Below are 23792 nucleotides of genomic sequence, written 5' to 3'. Positions count from 1 at the left end.
TAGTAAAAGGTGTTAAACTAGTGTTGTGATATTAATCTAAAAGTGACTACTGGTGAAACGGGGTTTAAATAACAGTTCGCTCAAAGATACAACAAGCTTCAGTTGTAACGTAAAATGAATTAATAAAAAAAAATTGTTAAAATGGACAAAATACTACGAACACAAATGTCTGGTTTAGCATACGGCCTTTTTGGACCGTTCCTCCTGAAAAAAAAGTTTGGTTTAATGGAAATGTGAGATTTTAGATTAAAAAAATTAACATCTAATTGCATTATGGTGCAAATTGTTCAAAGTGACTTAAAATGTGCTGCTAATCATTATATGTTACAGTGTTTCAATATTTTTTAAGACGCTTAAACTGTTGTGACTAAAAACTGTTGTAAGTGTTATTATAAATTCTGAAATAACAGCTGTATGCAATGTAAGCCATAGTAAAGTATTTGATTAGTTTGTTTGTGACGCATACAATTTGATCATTTTATATTTCTGTTACATTTAATTAAAAGTATTGAGATTATTTATAATAAAAAATCCTTTTGCTTTGAATTTCAATTTTACTTCATAAAAGATTACCTACTTAACATTTGTTCTAAAAACAATGAATTTCTTTTTTTATTATTGAACATATTTTGTAGCTTTTTTTCGTGAAAGAACTGATGATATACAAAAAAGATTGTAGCGTTTATTTATTTATAGAATTATTTTTATAAGTAAGATAAAAGTGTCAATTCACTAAAGCAAGAATATGTGTAAGATAAGCAAGATTAAAGTATAAATCTTACAATGTTACATTTATTGTTGGAAATAGGTACAAAGCATGAAAATACATGACACAATGAAAACCATTGTTGAGGGCAAAGTTAGACAGTTTTTAGTCAACTTTTAGTTTGTGTTATTTTGATGGACCGAATACGGCTCTCAATTCGTTGTTTTCAACATCTATGCTAATCATGTTCTATGTGGAATAAGTTTGGAAGATTAAATATTGCAAGATTAAACCATTTACTTAAGCAAATTTGTGAGGAAAACGAGTTTGGTTGTTACTATTGGTATTCGTTGAAACTTTCTCGTAATTCAAGAGATGATTACGCAAGTTTGATTCCGGTGGCAAACAGCAGATAAAAAGAGATGCATGTGGTGTCTTTCTTTTTATACTCTTTACCTTTACGTGGCGTCGTATAAATGAAAAGTAAAAGGTGTGACCTACCAAAAGAAAGTCAAGCATCGAAAGTAAACTTATACTTTAGTACTGTAAACTGTTACCGCCATGTGGAATGAAGTTTAATGCAATCAAGTTCGGAGAATTTTATATGCTTCTTTATATGTCAAACAAACGAAAATTAAAAGGTGTGACATATCAAAAGAAAGTTAAGGATCGAAACAAAACTTAAACCTAAATACTGTTAACTATTACAGCCATGTGGAGTAAAGCTTTATGCAAACGAGTTCTGAGAAATTTATATGATTCTTTCCGGACCGGTAAAACGAGTTATTCCCAAATTATTAAATAATACCATCTCTGCTTTGTAACTGGAGATATATGAGGAAGCATCGTAAACCGCTAGGCATTTTTCATCGAGTATCAAGTCGGGCGCACGTCCTTAAGTTGCATGCTAAATTACTAAAAATCTAACTGGTTGGGCCATGGAGTACGATAAAAAGAAACTTTGTATAAAATACTTTACGTTATTCGTGGTCCAATCCTGGCGAAATTTCATGAAAGTTTGACATTTGCGGGGTTATAGAAAGTCTTCAATCTATTCTCATAAGATGTGTCTATTCTCGAGATTTATACGTGTGTATAAAATAATACGTATGTAAAACATATATATATATATATATATATATATATATATATATATATATATATATATATATATATATATATATATATATATATATATATATATATATATATATATATATATATATATATATATATATATATATATATGGTGGTGGGAGGAAAAAAATATCGGACTAGGATTACAATCCTTAACTATGTATGTAACAACAGCAAATATTTAGATTCTGCTAAAAAATCGTTGTTGAACTTTTTGTGTCGCTTTTGTTTGATCGGATCAATTTTGAACCGTTGTTCACAAAATTGATAAGGTTCTCATGTAAATTTCAAAATAATTTTTGAAAAACTTTTCATATACTTTAGTTTGCATTTTTAAAACAATAATTACAGGTAAAAAAAATTTTTGTGTGAAATTTTTTGATGTTCGAAAAAAATATATTTTGATAATTACTCTTATAAAACTCATAAAACCTTAAAATAAGTTATAAAAACACTTTTTAAAATCGTTCAAAAATATATTCTTTAAAACCTTTGTATAATATGTTATTTCTATTTTTGAACGATTTTTAAATGCGTTATTTAGCACATAAAACCTGTTTTTCGAAGTGTCTTTAGAGTTGTGGTACGACCATAAATTAGTTTTTTCGTCATAAGTCGTGTAAAAATATGTTGAAATTTTTTAAAAAAATATACAAATATGTGAAATAGTATTCTGCACAACTCATGCATTCACTGTTTTTATCTATCTCATATGGATTTTCCGCAAATCGCGAGAAACGACTGTCCATATAGTTGTGGGCAATATATATATATATATATATATATATATATATATATATATATATATATATATATATATATATATATATATATATATATATATATATATATATATATATATATATATATATATATATATATATGTATATATATATATATATATATATATATATATATATATATATATATATATATATATATATATATATAATATATAGCTACCAATCAATTTGTATGATGCATTCGCTGATATTTAGTGCTCATGGGTTTTGTTTACAATATACGAAGATGTGTTAAGCTGATTAATAAACCTCTTTGTAAGGAAGATGGTGGTACATAAATAAGATGGTGGTGTAGCGAAGATGGTGGAAGACGGTGGACCTCTTAGCCGGTCTGGTGGTACAGTCGTCAACTCGAACGCCTTAACAACACGCCCGTCATGGGTTCAAGCCCCGAATAGACCGTGCTCCCATACGTAGGACTTGACTATCCTGCTTATGGTAACAATAAGTCACTGAAAGCCAAGCCCACTTTACTAGTGGGTACTGGCAGGCCTTGTCCGGCAACGGTTGTTGTGCTAATGAAGAAGAAGGGAAGATTTATCTTAAATTGATTAAAAGAAATGTTTGATTGATTAAAAGAAATCTTCAAAAATTTTGCAACCTCCAACTAATTTATTGATAACAAATCTTTTCATTATATATCTATAGTAATGTAGATTAAATAACTTGGAAATAACATTAAAGTACTTATAAGCAATTCATACATTATTTGGAGGTTTTTTGCACAATTCTTTGTACCTCCCATAAGAATATCATTAGTAAAAAAGGTTTTTGAATACTTTCAAGAAAAATCAGAAATAGGCATTTAATGTTGTTTTTTAACAAGTATGCTTAACTAACGCTCTGAAAAAGTCAATTCTCGGTTAATTATTGCTGCGATCTTCACAAAATCGATCTGTGGTTAAATCTCTATTGCCGAGACCAATCTTAGATTTGAAAACAATAATTTTTAATGTGTATTGATTTTAGTTGCGAAATATTTAATTTTATTTTAGTGAAAATTCAAATTAAGATGTGAAAACAGACATTAATTTATATTGGGTGGATTTTACAATTATTTTTAAAACGGGTTGTTTAAATCTTCACATTACATCCATGATATTTACTTATTACCGGTCTCATGATACAGTCGTCAACTCGTACGACTTAATAACATGCCCGTCAAAGGGTACACCAACTAGACCGTGCCGCCATACGTAGGACTGACTGTCCTGCTATGGGGGTAATCTAAAAGTCACTGAAAGCCAACCCCACAAGTGGGTACAGGCAGGCCTTGACCGACAACGGTTGTTGAGCCAAAAGAAGAAGAAGAAGAAGATTTTCTTATTACACCATTACTTTTTGTAAAAAATACTTACTTTTTTAGGGATTCAAAAATTCAAAAAAACATCATTCTTATGGTCTTGAGCAGTGTTGCGAACGGCGACGTTCATCGACATAAAATTGTAAACATTCATTCGATTTGAAGCTTCCCATTCCCATCTCTCTCTGTCATTTGACATTCCCGTCAAAAAATGTCATTTGACATGAAGACATTTTCAAGATACATTCATTTGACATTCGCCAACCTGTATGAATCGTGAACTGTGTCGTATTGCAAACGGCCGTATTCATGTCAAACTACAACAGAGCGTGCGGTGCAAAGGCTTTCGTTTCACTAGTTTTTGCTATTTCACTAGAATCCCTATATTCAGCGACGACCCAAGCGACAAAATCGACATGCTTTCTCGCTCTCTCAGGTTTACTGATCTATTGGGTAGAATGAGAAAGCATGTCGATTTTGTTACTTGGGGATATACTTCATAATCCTCCGATCGTATCAATTTGTGTTGTTCAAAAAATGTCAAATGACATTCAGACTACATTGTTTACATTTCATGTCATCGGATCAGCCCTGACGGTAGCGACACGAATGAATTTCGTTTAATGACAGTCGTGTCGTGGAAGCATTGAATGTCATCAGCCAAAAATTATTTTGAACGGCTGTTTACGGTGACTGTCATGAAAAATGTCAACAGTTAACAACACTGGAGGGGAGAAAATGAACGTCGGTGTGAAGTATTTTACGGCCAATATGATTTTTGCGCCAACACGATTGCGTCTCGAAGCTTTTTTGTCAGAAAGAGATAAACACAGACAATGCGCTCTCTCGAACGACGCTCGAAACGCTTCAATCGATTAAGAGCTTTGATCGGTTCTTCGGATGTTTCTGCTCGCTTTCTCGATCGGTTTAGGCGGAAAGCGAGCTAGAAAGCGAACTCATAAACTGCTCGATTTTGTTGTGCGGGAGGCTGAGAAGTTTTCGATGTGTTTTTTGCAAATATTTTAATTATTTGTAATATTTTAAGCTCTTTTTGAATTTCCTTAATGTTCTTAATGCATTTTGCATAAAATTTGTGCAAGAGATGCCGGTTTAATAACAAAAAAACATTAATGCAAAACTCTGTGGCAATATTTTTCAACCCTCGAACTGGTAGCGTAAACAATTTTCCATAGGAATTCGCAATACGCGAAAACTCGAGATAACCCGCTGCGCAAAGCGATCGAAAACTCAGCGTCTCGCTCAATGTAGCTAGAGAGCAAGAACCAATAATGATAAAGCGAGGTGAAAGGATGGGGAAAAGGAGAAGGAGGGGAGAGAGATAACATGGGTGTGAACTATTTTTTTATTATCATTTTTGCGCCAACACGGTCGCGTGCCAGAGCCTTTTTGTCAGAAAGAGACAAACACATACAGCGCGCTCTCTCGAACGACCGTAAACGCTTCAATCGATCAAGAGCTTCGATCGGTTCTTCGGACGTTTCTGCTCGCTTTTTCGATCGGTTTCGGCGGAAAGCGAGCAAGAAAGCGAGCTCAAAAACTGCTCGATTTTGTTGTGCGGGAAGCTATTGTGCTCGGTCCCGTACGATAGCGTATATCGGATAGTGACTGTACCAAAGCATTCAAAATACATAATCAATCAGCTGATGACGGAAGGCACGAACTGGAGCGCAAGTAAGGCAAAGTAGGGTTGAAGAATGCGAGGAAGAGGAAGATGGTGCTTTTTTTATTTTTTGACCATTGTTTTTTGCTCCTTAGCCTGAAATTGTTGCGCAGATTTTGCACCATTGCTCGAGTTCACGCAGCGGATTAATACAGCGCAAGTTATAACTTACTCAAGACCAGTGTTGTTAACTGTTGACATTTTTCATGACAGTCACCGTAAACAGCCGGTCAAAATAATTTTTGGCTGATGACATTCAATGCTTCCACGACACGACTGTCATTAAACGAAATTCATTCAATCCCCCCAAATGTGCAGAATGTGGAGGCAACCACTCTACCCTAGACAAAGAGTGCCCGATATTTAAAGATGAATATGAAATAAAAAGAATACAAACTATAAACAGAATCACACTCAGAGAGGCTCGAAAAATACGCAGAGACGCAGTGCCTGCAATTCCTAGGACGTACCTAAAAGAAACTTTCGCGAATACAATAGCTAGAAATAATAGGGAACATACCAACACAACAACTAACAACCAACCAGAACCAGAAAACGAAGAAGAACAAAACAACCAAAGAATAATCATAGAAAAAGTAACACAGACTCCAAAGAACCAAAAATCAATACAATCGATCGAACAAAACGAAACGGATCACATAACAACAAAATACATTGTAAACAGAACAGAAAATAACACAGAAAATGAAAATTACATAACAAACAACTACCAAGAAAATGAACAAACAATAAGAAAAAGAACAAGAAGCGAAACAATAAATTTCAGTGACACAGAGGTATATCTGAGTGAATCAGAAGTATACCAAAGTGACACTGAAAATTCTAGATACTTAAATGCAGCAGAAGAGTTAACCCCACCAAATAATTAATAATTTGATTTGACAAGGTGTGAGCAGGAAAAATGATTTTTTTCAATATTATCCAAGCAAACATACAATCACTGAGAAAAAACAAAGAAGAACTTAAACATCTCACGCAAACACAAGACATTCATGGAATATGCCTACAAGAGACATGGACCAAAAAAAAAAAAAGAATATTAAAATACCAGGGTACAACACCATTAAAACAGATAGGTCAGATGGCTATGGAGGAAGCTGTATCCTTATAAAAAAAGGAATAAAATACAAAGAAATCAACATCACAAATCAAGTAGAAACAATTCAAACCACAGCAATAGTAACACTCAAAACAAAAATGACTATTGTATCAATATACATAGCACCACAGGCAAGCAATATAGAGATAAAAAATACAATAGCCCAAATAATACACAATACCAAAGACATGAAAAAAGTTTTTATAGTGGGCGATTTCAATGCGCACCACAGAAATCATCCTGGAAGAATTTGAAAATTCAGAATTAATAATCCTACATAACAATACATACACATGCATTCCAACAGACAAAAACAAAAGAAAAACTTCAATAGACCTATCAATAATATCAAAAGATATATTCCTAGAAACAAACAAACAAATCACAGACTATCATATAGGAGGCAGCAACCACAAAGTAATAAAAATTACCCTAAAAATTAAAAACAGCTGCTCACCCACATTCGTTATAAATAAAAATAAAACATATAAACAAATAAATGAACTAGATCACACAAAAATTAACACAATAAAACAATGCATCAATAAAATCAAACAGATAACTAAAAATAATACTCACCGAACAAAACATAAAATAAAAGTATGGTGGAATGAAGAATTAAAAACTACCTTTAAGAATCGAAACATAGCCAGAACTTCCTTTAATAATTCACGCACTATAAAAAACTCAATGGAATGCAAGAAAAGAACAGCTATCCTGATTTACAAAATAAAAAAACATAAAAGAGAACTATTTTACCACACTCTAGATAGTATAAACTCCCAAACTAATACCAAAGAACTATGGGACTTAGTATACAACATTAACAATAACAAAAATCATGCCAAAGAATCGAACATTATACACAATGATAATAAAATAGCCAAAGACTTTTTAGATTTAAACTTCGAAAAAAATAAATTATCCAAATTTAGAACAGATACAAACAATGCAACCCAAATAGACATGGAATTTATTAATAAGGAAATATGGACGGAATTACTAAAAAACAAGAAAAATACAGCACCAGGAATAGACAAAATAACTTACGAAATGCTTCGTAGCATAAACGAAGAAACACTCAAGATCATCATAAAAGATGCAAACAATATGTGGATGAAAAGAAAAATACACAAAAATCTAAAACAAATCAAAATTATAGCCATACCAAAACCAGAAAAAGATCCAAACAATATAAACAATTACAGACCAATCGCACTCATTCCGACTCCTACAAAAATTCTAAACTCTGCAGTACTCCTCAAACTAAATAGACACATAGAATTAAGAAAGATTCTACCAGAAACCTCTTTTGGATTTAGAAAACATAAAACAATAAATCAATGCATAAATTACCTAACAAATCAAGTATACCAAAACAAAAGGAAAAATAACATGACCGGGGCAATATTTATAGATTTAGAAAAGGCATATAACAAAGTCAAAACCAAAACACTGATACAAAAATTAATAGACGCTAACACACCAAACCAAATAACTCTATGGGTTACTAATTTCCTTAAAAATAGAACAGTAGAGATAGAAAGTAACACAAAGATCAAAATGCTAGTCACTAACGGATTACCCCAGGGAGATGTAATGTCCCCAACTCTATTTAATCTATATACCAAAGATATACACAATAAAGTAACAAATGAAAACATAAAATTAATACAATATGCAGATGACTTTGTGATAATTGCCAGAGGAAAGGACCAAAACGAATTGAAGACCAATCTTCAAACATCTTTAAATTCATTCATAAACGAAATAGAAGAACTAAATCTCCCCATAAACACGGACTAAACTAAATATATGATATTTAACAATAAAAACCAAAATTTCAATCTCAACATACGAAACACATAAATAGAAATAACCAACACATGCAAATACCTCGGCACCATAATAGACAATAAGCTTAAATTTCATAAACACATAGAATACCTGAGAAATAAAGCCATAGATAGACTAAACATTTTAAAAATACTATGCGCAAAAAATAACAATCTAGACCCACAAAAAGCTCTAATAGTATACAGGTCAACTATGCGAAGCATATTTGAAACGGGCTCATCATACTTAAACAATAGCAACAAAAGCAATAGGAAAAAAATAAATACAACAATTAACCAAGCGATACAGGATGCACAAAAACGACACCCATCAACACCTTGCACGCTATTGCAGCCGAGATCCCATTCCAATTCAGATCTAAATTCATAGCACGTAAAGAACTAGCAAAAATAATAGTATATTCACACATATTAAGAAAACAAATAAATAAGATAAAAGATAATAACTACAATAATAAGTCAAAATCATACCAAGAGAAAATATATGAAGAAGACTACAACATTTTAAAACATCTATCCATTAGCCAAATGAACAACATTGCAACAAAAATAAACATAGACACAACACCTAATAAAGAAATAGGTACCAAAGCAAACAAAAATAAAGAGACAATTAAATCAATAACCGTAGAAAAGATGAAAAACTACAACAATAATGGACCAACAATTTTTACGGATGGTAGCTTAAAAGATAATCAGGCGGGAATAGGAATTTACATAAAAGATAGAAAACATAACATATACAAAGAATATAAAATTAAAAACATAGCATCAATAGCAACAATAGAACTGATAGCCATCGAAAAAGCTCTGGAGATAGCTAAAAAATATAAGATGAAAAACATAATCCTATATACTGATAGCCTGACCTCATGCAACATCCTAAAAAAAGCACAAAAAGAACCACAAATAGAAGGAATTATATATAACATATTACAAAGATGCACCAGCTCTAACACACAAATTGTTTGGATACCGTCGCACGTAGGTATAAACGGAAACGAAGTCGCAGACGAATTAGCGAATAAAGGATGCCTAACAAGTGTAGAATTAGACAATAAAATAAGGTTTACTGATGCCAAAGATTTGTACCGTAAGGAAATGGAAAAACAGGCTACAGAATGGTACACAAATGAGTCCATTACTAAAGGACAGAAATTCCTAAATTTCCAAACTGAATTCAAAACTGAAACTTGGCACAAAAACATAAAAATTAGCGGGAAACAAATAAATATAATGAACAGAATATTATCCGGGCATGACTATTCAGATTACTGGCTAGCCAAAATGAAAATAACCCAAAAAGGTGAATGTGAAGATTGCAGAAAATCAAATACAGGATGGCACATGATCTTTGAATGTCCCAAATACAATAATAATAACAATAACAATAACAATAGAACAAAATTTGAAGATTTCCGAAAAACATGGAGAGAACCCTCTGGAAAAACAATAAGGCAAATTATAAATTTCATAAAACAAAATCACATAGAAATATGAAAAGAATGAGAGGAAAAGGAGAAACATCTTTTATCTCTTCCTGCAATGGAAGATCATTTAAAGAAAAAAAATCTCTCTAAAACCTCAAAAAAAACAAAAAAACAAACAAACAAACAAACAAACAAACAAGAGAAAAAAAACAATAGCATAGATAACTATAATTAACTAGAGAAATAAATGGAACAACACAAACAGATGGAAACTAACTGAATTTTGTTTTCAAAACCCAGTATAGTTACCCACACACACATACACACCAAATTAAAAAAAACGGACACAAAAACAACACCCAACAGACAACACAAAACAATCTGAGTATCAAACCCCGTGAAATAAACGATGTGACAACCAAAGACTGAAAGAAGAGAAAAAAAAATAAAATAAAGAGAAATAGACTGCAAGGTCTCTCTAACAATCAAGATGGTCAACCTCTGATTATGGTGTCCCACAACATCATAGGAGGACAAACCCCATCACCCAAAGAAGAAGAAGAAGAAGAAATTCATTCGTGTCGCTACCGTCAGGGCTGATCCGATGACATGAAATGTAAACAATGTAGTCTGAATGTCATTTGACATTTTTTGAACAACACAAATTGATACGATCGGAGGATTATGAAGTATATCCCCAAGTAACAAAATCGACATGCTTTCTCATTCTACCCAATAGATCAGTAAACCTGAGAGAGCGAGAAAGCATGTCGATTTTGTCGCTTGGGTCGTCGCTGAATATAGGGATTCTAGTGAAATAGCAAAAACTAGTGAAACGAAAGCCTTTGCACCGCACGCTCTGTTGTAGTTTGACATGAATACGGCCGTTTGCAATACGACACAGTTCACGATTCATACAGGTTGGCGAATGTCAAATGAATGTATCTTGAAAATGTCTTCATGTCAAATCACATTTTTTGACGGGAATGTCAAATGACAGAGAGAGATGGGAATGGGAAGCTTCAAATCGAATGAATGTTTACAATTTTATGTCGATGAACGTCACCGTTCGCAACACTGCTCCCCTCCACTTCTCTTCACCATCCTTTCACCTCGCTTTATCATTATTGGTTCTTGCTCTCTAGCTACATTGAGCGAGAGGTTGAGAAGTTTTCGATCGCTTTGCGCAGTGGCACCCACGTTCTCTTTCTCCCCTCATTCCCCTCTACCCCATCCTTTCACAGCGCTTTATCATTATTGGTTCTCGCTCTCTAGCTACCTTGAGCGAGAGGTTGAGAAGTTTTCGATCGCTTTGCGCAGCGGGAAGCTGCGCTTATATTTCATCATTTATCTTAAATGTGTGATTTGCTGCTTTATTTGAATGTTTTTTTGCTGTATTGAACATCAGCAACGGGATCCATGCAGTTAAGCGGCTATTTGAAATACGACGATTTTTTTTAAATATAAAGAATGTGTGTGGTTTGCAGCATGATTGTGTGAAGCTTTGTATAAAAATGTGCTTTTATTTGCAATAAAAGTGATAAAATATAAACCAAGTTTATGTGTTCGGGTGCACCAAGTCCGTGTGAAGGGAAGCGCACAGCGCGCTACGAAAGAAACGAGTGGGAGGGGGTGTAAGTCCAGCGCAGCGCAACTCCAAAGAATCAATGCGACTGCGTGATGATGAATTAAGTCTCGAAAGCCTGTATAGACCGGCATGTCCGCGTAGGACGTTACGCCAAATAGAAGAAGAAGAAGACATCTTGGCACTATTAAGCAACAATCAAAGCAGCGAAAGAAAACTCAGGTTAATTTTTGAGGTTCCAAAAGGATCCAGAGAAAATGATGACAGAGGAACAAGTGGCTACATTGCTACATTAGCTTGCCCGGGAGGTCGGTGCAACCGGAAAAACAGTGGGTGGAATCGCAAACCGTAACGAATATCGTTATCATTAATTTTTGTATGGGTCTCCTAGCAATATACTTCTTTACGACTGTCGTCAGAGAAATGTCAAATACGAACCAAATTCAATTGACGATCGTTTATAGCCTAGCGACAGTCGTTAATCATTCCAGCGCAGAAAATGCACCAAAATCTGCGCTGGCCAGCGCAGATTTTGGCCCGTTCCCCGCGCTGGACTTCAGCGATTCCTGCGCTGGGTCGAGCAAGTTTAGCGCCATCTGCTGGCGAAATGGACGAACTATTTATGGCGGCGGAGCAAAAAAAAACGGTCAAAAATTTTTTAAAATATTGGCGCCCATTTTTTCGTCCGCTTCTTCTCCCTCCCTCACCCTGCCCTGCCTTACTTGCGCTTCAGCCCGTGCCTTACGCCGCCAGCTGATTGGCTGTTGCGGTGTATGCGTTGATACTCATATGTGCATTGCGGTTGTGTGTTGTTATTGGTGGGTGTTAGCATTTATTAATTTGTGTGTGACCTTGAGACGCTGTGGGAGAAGCTGGATTGGGATTCAAAGTGTTATCGGTGTATTGATGGTTTATTTTATTTCGTGCCGCTGCTGATGAGACCATTCGATGCCCCTGCCAGTTGAGGGTGAAGAAGCCTATTTAAAACAAGCGTAGGAGAACGTCTAACACTAATCTAATATTTTTTATTTGAACATGTTTGATGCTTCAACGACCTTCTGAGCATTATTTAGCACAGTGTAAAGTGGCAATAATTTTTTTTTTAAATATGCCTAAATCTGTCTCGAGTTTTCGAGTCACGACACACACACACAAAGCGCGGGGAAAGTGACCGTTCACTCTATCATGTCGCGATTCCCCACCCCGCCCGGCGCTAGGGATGAGGATGCGTTATATGATAGCTGATGATAGCGGAAGGGGAGGGGGGGTTTGATGGGGGTGCGTGCTTGCATGCGCACTTTCGTAGGTGCGTTCTCGCGTGCGCGCTTTCGTGCGTGCGTGCTCGCGTGCGTGCGTACGTGTATGTGTGTGTGCGCGCGTACGTGCATGTGTGTGTGTGTGTGTGTGTGTGTGTGTGTGTGTGTGTGTGTGTGTGTGTGTGTGTGTGTGTGTGTGTGTGTGTGTGTGTGTGTGTGTGTGTGTGTGTGTGTGTGTGTGTGTGTGTGTTTGCGCGCGTGTTTGTGTGTTTGTGTGTGCGTGCGTTTGGAAACCCCAAAACTATTTGATTCTGATGCTTACATTTTCATCCGCTGCGGCTACAAAATACCACGCATTTTCGATCTCGCTACCTGAGAGACAACACAACCATTGGCATTGGCATCTTTGCGGTCGGCTCTGCTGTTGGGGGTATTAAAAACACGTGATCTAAGCAAACGTGCGTGTGATATGTTGCACATTTATTTCTAATTCAGCTAGCGGACGCAAGTGGAAACAACATTTTGAATTGAATCCATACAAAAGAGGATTCTGGATTTGTTTATTGCGGTGCGCGTATGATACTGCACCTGTCCGTCAAGGATCTGATGGCTTGTTGGTTTTGAGTCGGTATCATGACGCCGTGCGACCGGCACTGCCTTGGAATGGGTTCGGATCGGTAGGTTCATGTCCTTTGGTCAAGTGTATTCTGTGCATTTGTCGCGCCACAGCGGTAAACCCGGCAGCAACAAAGTCAAGACAAACTCTTACCCGGGTGTGGACTGTTACGCTAAGTTCTTTTTATTATTATTATTATTATTATTATTATTATTATTATTATTATTATTATTATTATTATTATTATTATTATTATTATTATTATTATTATTATTATTATTATTATTATTATTATTGGCGTACTAGCCAACGCGATCATGCCGGCCTTTTCAGGACTTGAGTACCACGTAGCCGGATAGTCAATTCTTGCTACGACGGACGGTTCATACGCGGTTAGAACCCACGACGGGCATGCAGATGTGCGGAATGATGGCGGTGTCGCGGACCCGCTCCTATCCAGTGTGCAACTTGCATACTGCCACACTGTCTCCTGCTCGATGCATACGCTGCAGGCAGGGGGAAGGATGCACCTCCACAATAAAAAAAACACCGTCATGAACCAGCGGCGGATCTAACGGTAGACGGACTAGGCGGTCGCCGAAGATTTAGTCTGTAGTATGCCGTACACACTTAAAAATATTTCACGACCTCGGTTAAAAAAACTGCCGAAATCCGACGGCTCTTTCGATTCTTGCTGATATGTCAGTTGAAAAATCCCAGTAGCCGAAAATCAGTACCATTTAAAACTGAAATATCAGTTAAATAAATATTTGAACCGAAACTCGGCAACACAACATGCCGAGAACATACGTTAACACAGCTGTCACCGAGCTCGTCCGTCAAAATAACCGAGATTTCAGGTTTACTATTTGGATTAGCCGAGGCTCGGTATTCCATCTGTCATTCGCCATTGTGTTAATCTCGTGCTAATAAAACGAAAACCTTTCGGAGTGATGTTGTGATGCAAAATTAAAAGTGTAAAAATATAAGTGAAAATGAGTCTCTCAGCGTGATAAAAAACCGAGTATCAGTAGCGTGCGATCGAGCACGGGTATGGAACGGGGTTGGGGTTAGGAAACTCCATCAGCGCACGCAATCGGTGCTCTTCAGAGCGTCACTCGGAGCAGTCCCTATTGAAGGATCATATGTGGAAGCTAATCCGATTGGTTCAACCTTAGCCAGGCCGTTCAGACTTCCAGGATTCATTTCCAGTCACCTACACGAGTAAGTAAGTATCAACACTCGACCACGTAAAATCTAAACAGGGTTCACTCAGACTTGTTTCACTCTGCCCACTTTACAGAACCGTGCCTGTACCAGTGCCCGCTCCTTGCCCGGCTCATTTTCCTGTACATATACCACATCCAAACGCTGTGCCCCATCCGGCGGTTGAACCGACGCCTGTCCCTACGCTTCCCATCACACCAGAAATCTCATAAGATTAAGGTGACTTTCTGCCGTCCTGCTACAGTAAGGGGCACGATGGTGACATCATGCTGCAGAAGGTGTACACCGGCCATCATCATGGGCTCAGACTGCTATGACTATTTCTCAAAGTAAATAATATTGTTTATTTATGTTACCTAAATAAACCCACTTGATACGCAAATAAAACCACTAAAATAAAGATAAAATGTTTTTATATTTAGCCGAAATCTCGATTTGCTCTAACCGAAAATCTCGGTTAAACGTAAACGTCAAAACAAAATGTCATTAACCGAGATGTCGGCAACAGAAATTTAACCGAGATCCTTGCCGAGATCTCAGTTGTGCAGATCTCGGCAAAAATTAACCGAGATTCGGCAAAATTTTTTAAGAGTGTATGTCTACAAGTGAACTGAGTATTAGCGACAAGGGCCCCGGGAAAGATGGTCGTTGGGGCACCATGGCTGGAGAACCATTTGCCCCCCCCCCAACCCCAACAGCCCGGCAATGACGGCAATAATTTTAGGGCCTGTGACCGATGATCGTAGGGGTCCCATGGCCGAAGCCTCCCCCCCTCTCCTTCCGCTATTTAAGCATACTGTTCAATTTCCCAACAGCTGTTTGCCACTACCCCCTCCTTCCGGTCATCAGCTATCATTTACAGGGGCCTCAACTCGTCTTTCCGCCTAGGGCCCCCGATTTCCCTACTCTGCCACTGTCATGAACTCCTTCCTTTCTTTGACCGATGGATCATAACATTCCGGAAGAAAACACATTTGGCTAAAGTGTTGCACACACACGCACACTCACACCCATGCGCAGACGGCTCAGCATATATGTGTAATCTACAGCATACAAAAGCAAAAGCTTAGGGTAACAAAGTTATGCTTAATGCTTAACTCGTCAGTTCGATGGCAGGCCCCAGGAACTGCCAGTGAACTTTCCAGCCTGCGTTCTAGGTGCTGGTGGAAAGGAAAGTTGATGAAAATCAGCGCCGGGATGAACGTGTTAATGCGAATTAGGGTTCAGCGCGTTGCACAGCAAACCCTCCAGCGTAGCGATTCCTTAGTCATTTTTATATTGCAGTGTTTGAACTCATTGCGATTTTGTGGTTTGATTTGTAAAAAATCAACTTCATCGCCGCAATGTTTGTTAACGGCATTTTTAGGCGCTACAACAGCTCGCGAGCATTGACCACACGCGAGAAAGAGATAGCGCTATAGAGGGAAAAAGCACGGACGACGGCTGACAGCGATTGGCCGTCTGACGCACCAACACATCCAAAGTGGGTATAGGGACTAGGTGGGCTTATAGGTTTGGCGGGAACGCCATATTGGAGAAAAATTTGACAGGAGGGGATTCGATTGCGATACGTATCTATTCACTCATACTACGAAACAAAGTGGGTATAGGGACTAGGTGGGCTTATAGGTTTGGCGGGAAGGCCATATTGGACGAACGAATGACAGGAGGGGATTCGATTGTGATACGTAGTTTTTCACCCACACTACGACACATCATCCAAAATAGCCATAGGAATTCACACGCATACATCAACAAATGAGAGAATCCCCTCCTGTCATTTCGTTTTCATTTTTCTACAGTACGGCTGTCAATTTGTTCGGGATAAGCCCACCTGTATAATAAATCCACTTTGAACACATCAAAACCTTCGGCAGCGCGTTCAGGCGAGGGGTATGAGGCGGAGCCAGGGACGGGCAGCTCGACGAGCTGCTCGACAAATTTGCCGTTGGAGAGAAAAAGAGGGCATGATAAAATTCTCAGAACGCCTTGATTTCTTCCGTCGCTTTGCGCAGCGGGGTGGAAATGGTATCTATACGGCTGAATTCATCGAACGCGTTCGAACTGGTGTTCGATCTGTGTTCTTTTGGTGTGTAAATCGTACCTACACAACTGAATTCATCGAACGCGTTTGATCTGATCCGTTAGTGTTCGATCTGTGTTCTGTTGGTATGTAAATCGTAGCTACACAACTGAATTCATCGTACGCGTTCGATCTGATCCGTTAGTGTTCGATCTGTGTTCTGTTGGTATTTAAATCGTACCTACGCAACTGAATTCATCGAACGCGTTCGATCTGATCCGTTAGTGTTCGATCTGTGTTCTGTTGGTGTATAAATCGTACCTACACAACTGAATTCATCGAACGTGTTCGAACTGGGTCATTTGCGTTCGATCTGTGTTCTGTTGGTGTGGAAATTATACCTATGCAATTCAATAGATCGAGCCCGTTCAAACGGATTAGTCATTGTTCGCGAATAAACTGAACTGAATTGATTGCGCTCATCATGTTGATCCATATTTAAGTAGTTTTTTTAAATAGAATCCTTAAGTGTGTATAAGGCATGGGGTACAAGATATGCAGGAGACATTTTTGCTCGTATTAGTTTTTTACATGCTTTTTTTTGGTCGGTTTTGCGATGGATTGTGTTGATCAGACAGCCGAGTGTTTAATGTTTTTAAATGATTGGTTTGGTTAAATGAAAAAGATAACGAGGGTTCTTTGTGAATAAAAACCTCATGAAACAAAGAACGAAAGAATCGTCGTTCGCGTTCGGTTCTTTTTGGTGAGCGAACTAGTTCGTTCGCGTTCGGTGAAAAGAATCGTTTTGCCCATGCCTAATCCATATCATCGAGGCAAGATTCACCATGTGGCAGATATTGGGAAAAATAAAGACGCATAACATACCATCTATTAATTGACTTCAAAGTTGCATATGATAGCATAGCCAGGGTAAAACTATACGACGCTATGAACTCTTTTAGAATCTCGGCCATTCTGATGAGGCTAGTTAAAATGACTATGACCAACGTCACTTGCCAGATGAAGGTGGATGGAAAACTCTCAAGGCCTTTTGCTACCACCAAAAGTCTTCGCCAGGTGGACGGGCTTGCCTGCCTCCTATTCAACTTGGCTCTAGAGAGGGTCTCATTCGCGACTCGAGGGTGAAGACTACGGAAACAATCTTCTATAAGTCAACCCAGATCTTGGCATACGTCGATGATATAGACATCATTGGTCTCGGCTCTCATCATTATCGGCTCTTCTATGTAGCAGAAGCCTACCAAGGGATCGAGCAGGCAGAACATTTGAAGTCGTCTCACAATTCACCTATGTCGGTGCAAGGGTCAATTCCGACAATAGTATGGATGAGTTGTGAGCAAGGACGCTGGCTGTCAACCGTTCGTTCTACAGTCTAAAATAGCATTTCACTTCAAAGAACTGTAGGGATCGAGAGCAGCAAGGAAAATAAATATATATCATAGATTAGAATAATGCAAGTAACAATCATTTAATGATGATCAGATAATCAGATAATCAGATAAGAACATACAAATATAAGTTTATTAAGTAGAAACATGAACACAGTTAAGATAGAATAGCGATTAACGAAAAGTATCGGCGCATTCAAAATAAAAATCAGGCTAGTCGCAGAGAGAGTGAGATAGCGAGAGGCGATACATCCGTGCGTACGGAAGTGTCAAAATACGAGGCTTTTCGGGGAGAGGAGGAAAATCGACAGTCTTGTGATTGATCTTAGCAAAGATGGACGCGACTATTCGATTGGACGAAATAAAAAGTTGTTATTAATAAAAAAAAATATTTCGGAAATCACCACAAGAACCTTGCGACAGGTTCTGGCTATACGCTCAAATACGCCTCTGGGTTATGGGCACTGCCCAAATATGATGAAACCCTTATGGCCGCGCTCGAGAGGATGATGCTCAGAAGGATTCTTGGCCCCGTATATGTAGAAGGATAATGGAGGAGCCGTCGACGACGAGCTATACAAGATGTAGCGGAATTTGGGGCAAGTGTGCCACCTTAAGCATTTCAAGTTATAACTCACTAAAACGTGTTTTTCAAAAGCCGATTTAAATCTCATAACCATTTTACATCTAATTCCTCACTTATAAATGAGTTTCGCTTGAAAAAAGTGCAAACAAAACAGTTTTTGAAGCGTTTGAAAAAGGATCCAAAAAGACGTTTTTTTTGGGCTATGGGGCAAGAGTGCCACTCGTATGGGGCAAGACGGCCACCTGGTTAAAATAACCGTATTTCTTAGATAATTGGAAATATTTACGTTTGTGGCACTAGTGTATGTATTCCTACATGTCTTGAGTCACCAATGAACCCCTTTTCATCACAAACTGTATCGCAATATGGGTTGTTGCTGGTCTGTTTTCCGGAGTAGACCCGCCATGCAATTGACAGCGATTTGCGAGGGCGCGCGAGGGCTCGCATGCCGTACAAGTTCACCGCCCCAGAGCCCTCGCATTAAACAGCTTGCGAGCCTTGGTAATTTTTTCACACCTAGTTTTAGCAGTTATAATTATAGCACCCCGAGAGCAGGTATAACAGTGCGATTTGTAGCATACCAAACACCTGAATTTTGACATTTTAGTTTTCAAAAATCCACAAAAATTTAAATAGTGACCTTTTCGCCAAATACTACCGCACAAAAAATAATCCATGAATAAAAATCAACGAGTTTTTAAAATACCATAAGATTTCGAGCACATGAAATCTTTCGCAACCCTCGCAATGTTTGATGGGAACCCGTCTTCAGCTATACGATGGTGTAAATATTTTCTCGGTTGATTGTTCGCATGATTTTTGAGAGCTTATTTGGTTGGATTAAAAAATTATAATATTCTGCTCAATTTTGAAACTCAACATAAATCAGTTCAAAACAATGGGAAATTTCGATTGGTCTATTCTGTCTATTGGTAATTTCATAATTGTCGGCTCAGTATACCTAGTCATTGGAAAACAACCAACTGTATACACAATTGATCATGAAACTAAAGTTTTTAAGGAAAAATGTTTGGTGGCACTCTTGCCCCGTATGGCATACTTGCCCCAAATTCCGCTACGGCGACCTCACTGTCGTGCAGCGTATCAAGGTCGCCAGGCTCCGGTGGGCTGGCCATGTTGTTTAATTTTTTTAAAGCCCAATATTAGTTTAAGATAAGTAGAAAGATCAACTTAATGGTTCGTTTCTAAGGCAGTTTTAAAAAACTGTTTAACTGCTGGAGCAGGGATGGACAGTCGATGTTACTTTGCAGTAAACCACCCACAAACAGTTGTTGCGAGGTACGGCGTCTGATGTGGAACGGATGCAGTCCGAGAAGCTGAAGTCGCGTTTCATAAGGTGGTAACTGACTGCCAGGTGGCCAAGGTAACAAGCAAGTTGCGTATCGGGATGAGGGACGCTGTATCGATTCCATTCTCTCAGAAAGTCTTTGGGTTGAGGGCTTCCAGACAACACAGGCGTATTCGAGTACCGGGCGGATAATACCGCAGTATAACGCTTTGATGCAGACTGGGTCTTTGAAATCTCTTGTTATCCGAAACAACATGCCGAGCAATTGACTACCTCGAGTAATCACCTCCTCCGTTTGCTAGTCAAATGACAGCTTTGAATCAAGTATGACACCGAGATCCTTCGTAGCATTAGTGCGTTCAATTGGCAAACCGTTAACTGTGTAGTTGGTGTTCCTAATTTCTCGTGCTCGTGTGAATTAAATGACTCGACATTTGTCGATGCAGAAGCTCAGGCGGTTTCGATTGCACTATTGGTGAAAATCGAAAAGGTATTGCTGACATTTTGAAACGGACGACTCAGCCCGTAAAGTCTTTTTAGACCACCCACAAGGACAAAGCGGGCGTGGTAGACCCAAATTGTGGAGGTAAGATGGCGTTGAGCCGTTCGCCATTAAAGAAGGGATAACGGATTTGCTAAGGAAAATGCCAGACCAGACGGTTTCGGACACTCCTGAAGCAGGCCAAGACCGTAAATATCAACGAGGGCTTTAACTACCACAGCTATAAAACTGGTTTTTGAGCATGCTGTGTATAAGTACTGTGTACTAGTACTGAGTCAAATGATTCATTTCACGACGCAACCCGAAGTCGGATGCGAGTCTATCGGAATCGATTCCGACCCAGAGGTGCAGCTTGACCGTAAGGTCGGTATTGAAATAAATTGATTTCACAAGCACGCAACATTTTTTTCACGTCGTTAATGTACAAAGTGAATAAAATTGGACCCAAGACACTTCCTTGCGGAACTCTAAGTGTGTTTTTCAGCGGATCTGATACACTATTCATAAAGGATGTCGTTTGTGTTCTTCCCTCAAAATAATTTGCGAAGCAGTGTGCTTTAACTCCTTGAATACCAAATTTGTTTAAAGTTTCCCGTATTAAGAGTCTTGATATAGTTTCAAATGTACTTTTAAAATCCAAAAATACTGCCAAAACTTCGTGCTTTTGCTCTACAAAACTTTTCCATTTTGACAAGAGTAGATTTAGTTCCGTTTCAGAGGAATGTCCCTGTCTGTATCCAGATTGTTCTGGAATTAATACATCATGTGTGTTACGAATGTTGATCAATTGATTTTTAAATACTAACTCTAATATATTTTCAAAAACGTGAATAATGTTAATTGGACGAAATTCATCAGCATTAACTACCCCGGCCACTTTTGGAATTGGTATAATTTTAGACACCTTCCATACCTTGGGAAACGTTACTCCTGAATAAAAATAAAAATACCTTGGGAAACACACCAGTTACTAATTATTCGATTATTATGGATAATGATTTGTCTCCTATCACGTGGAAACTGTTTTATAACTGTATTATTTTCTTTTCATTTTGTCCGGAAATTAAATATTTGAGTTGGCTCTTCAGTATCTACCAACTCAATATGTTTAGAAACATCTGGTATATTCGAATTTTTCTGGACCAGCATGATGCATAGTTGTAATCCAACTATTTAGTTGCGAAAAATTATGAACAATTGATAAAAATTTTAGGTAGAAATTAAATCATGCCTACGCATGTGATGATTCGTCCGCCATGGCCAAAGTTCCGGATAACTGACGAAAGTTCTAGATTTATATGGGCAAGTAAGCTTAAATATTTGCCTTTTAAATGATGTGCATATAAATAAATTATCTGTCGTATTTTTTTTATCTATTTTTCTTCCATTTAGCTGAATAGTCAGCCCTTTGCGGGCCATATGGCCTAATAAAGATGGGTTACAATATTTATTTATTTATTTATTTTCATACACAACCGACGGACCATCGTGTCTAATCGGCAACCTTATAATTAAATTAAGATATATATGACAATGATCATTTATAACATATAAATAGACCTCTAGCTAACATTAAATGTGACGTAGACGCAATTTCTCCTTGAACGTAGAAGTAGACATACTAAAATCGAACAAATCTAACACTTCATTGAACTCGAGGGACATACGTATAATGGGGTGTCCCTGGCTATGGTTGTTGCGGGTACGCGGTACACGGAAATGGAAATTGGATCTAAGAATCCGACAGGGAGCGAACAAATTGTTGCTGGCTAGTAATGCCGGGGAATCGATCTCTCCGTTAAGGAGCCGGAATATGAAAAGGCATTGGGCGTTTTTACGTCGAGAGCAGAGTGGTTCAAGTCCGAGAAGCAGACACCGCTGATGGTAGGTGGGCCGAGCGTGGTGGGATTGCCAAGGAAGGAGACGAACCGCGTACCTGGTGAGTCTCCGTTGAATGGCTTCGAGGCGATTGATGTCACCAACACCAAGCGGGCACCAGATCGGACAGCAGTACTCCAGGCACGACCTTACGATGGCACATAAGATAGACTTGACGCACATGGGATCGGTAAACTCGCTGCAGGTCCGCGTAATTAGACCAAGTAGCTGATTTCCCTTCGCAACAACGCTATCAATGTGAGGGCGAAATGACATCTTCTGATCGAGTAGCACCCCCAGATCACGGATACATGTCGTGCGAGCCAAAGCCGTGTTGAGCATAGTGTATGTAAACGTGATGGGGTGACGGGCTCTGCTGAATGATATACACTGGCATTTATCAGCACACACTTGGAGGGCGTTTCTGCTGCACCAGCTATCCAGATTCTCAAGGATCGTTTGAAGGCGTACACAGTCACTGTCGTTTCTAACTGGAGCGAATATTTTTACATCGTCGGCGTACATTAGGTGTTGGCCTGGCGGTAAAACGAAAGATAGATCATTTATATAGATGAGGAAGAGTAGCGGTCCCAAATTACTCCCTTGAGGCACACCAGATCCTATGCTTATGTAGTACGAACGACCAGTTATATAAGAACGCAGCCAGGTGATGTGCCAGTCGAGGAAACCGAGTTTTTTTTAGCTTCGAGAGTAGAATATGATGAGAGATACTATCGAACGCAGCCCTGAAGTCGATATATACTGCATCAACTTGAGTACCACGATCCATGTTGTCGAAGCAGAAACCAACAAATTCAGCAAGATTTGTGGTGGAAGATCTCCTTGGGAGAAATCCATGCTGACTAGGGCTCATATAGTTTTGAACTGCTGTGAGTAGCGGATTGTATAGAATGAGCTCAAACACCTTTGCACAAGCGCATAGAGAAACAATGCCACGATAATTACTAGCATGAAGTCGACTGCCTTTTTTATGGATAGGAATCATTCGCGCGTGTTTCCAGGACTCAGGATACCTGCCACGCATAAGGGAATCATTAAATATTTTGGCAAGAATGGGTGCAAGTGATTGACGGCAGTGCTTCAATATGTATGCGGGAATATTGTCAGGTCCAGATGATGTAGATGGTTTTATATCGTTGAGTGTGCGCGCAATTAATGCTTCGTCAATTGTGGGTATAATAAAATCGATAGCATCCGATGGAGTATTGCAAGTGGCCTCTGCTAGTGTGTTAGGATTGTGAACAGGAAGGGTGAATGCATCAGCGAAACGATTGGCGAAAGTGTTGCAAATATCGGATGTATCGATACTAGTTTGGCCATTGTAGCTCATTGACGGAGGGATAC

The 23792-nt window shown here is 38.3% G+C and overlaps 1 protein-coding gene across 8 annotated transcripts in view; it reads left to right on the top strand.

Annotated features, from left to right (window-relative positions):
- LOC120902600 overlaps nucleotides 1-23792 on the top strand; it is a 36001-nt gene that overhangs the window by 81 nt on the left and 12128 nt on the right. The window contains exon 1 of one of the 8 annotated variants that reach the window (XM_040311456.1): nucleotides 12-379. The exons of 6 other annotated variants lie outside the window; for them this stretch is intronic. The gene's annotated coding sequence lies outside the window, so the exon portion shown is untranslated. Of the gene's footprint in view, nucleotides 1-11; nucleotides 422-23792 lie in introns of those variants that run through there. One more of the 8 variants, XM_040311455.1, reaches the window with a different exon arrangement.

Source organism: Anopheles arabiensis, chromosome 3 (assembly GCF_016920715.1).
Source record: "Anopheles arabiensis isolate DONGOLA chromosome 3, AaraD3, whole genome shotgun sequence".
NCBI classification, from domain to species: domain Eukaryota; kingdom Metazoa; phylum Arthropoda; class Insecta; order Diptera; family Culicidae; genus Anopheles; species Anopheles arabiensis.
The sequence above is the reverse complement of the archived record's forward strand: the minus strand, read 5'-3'. Positions and strand labels throughout refer to the sequence as shown.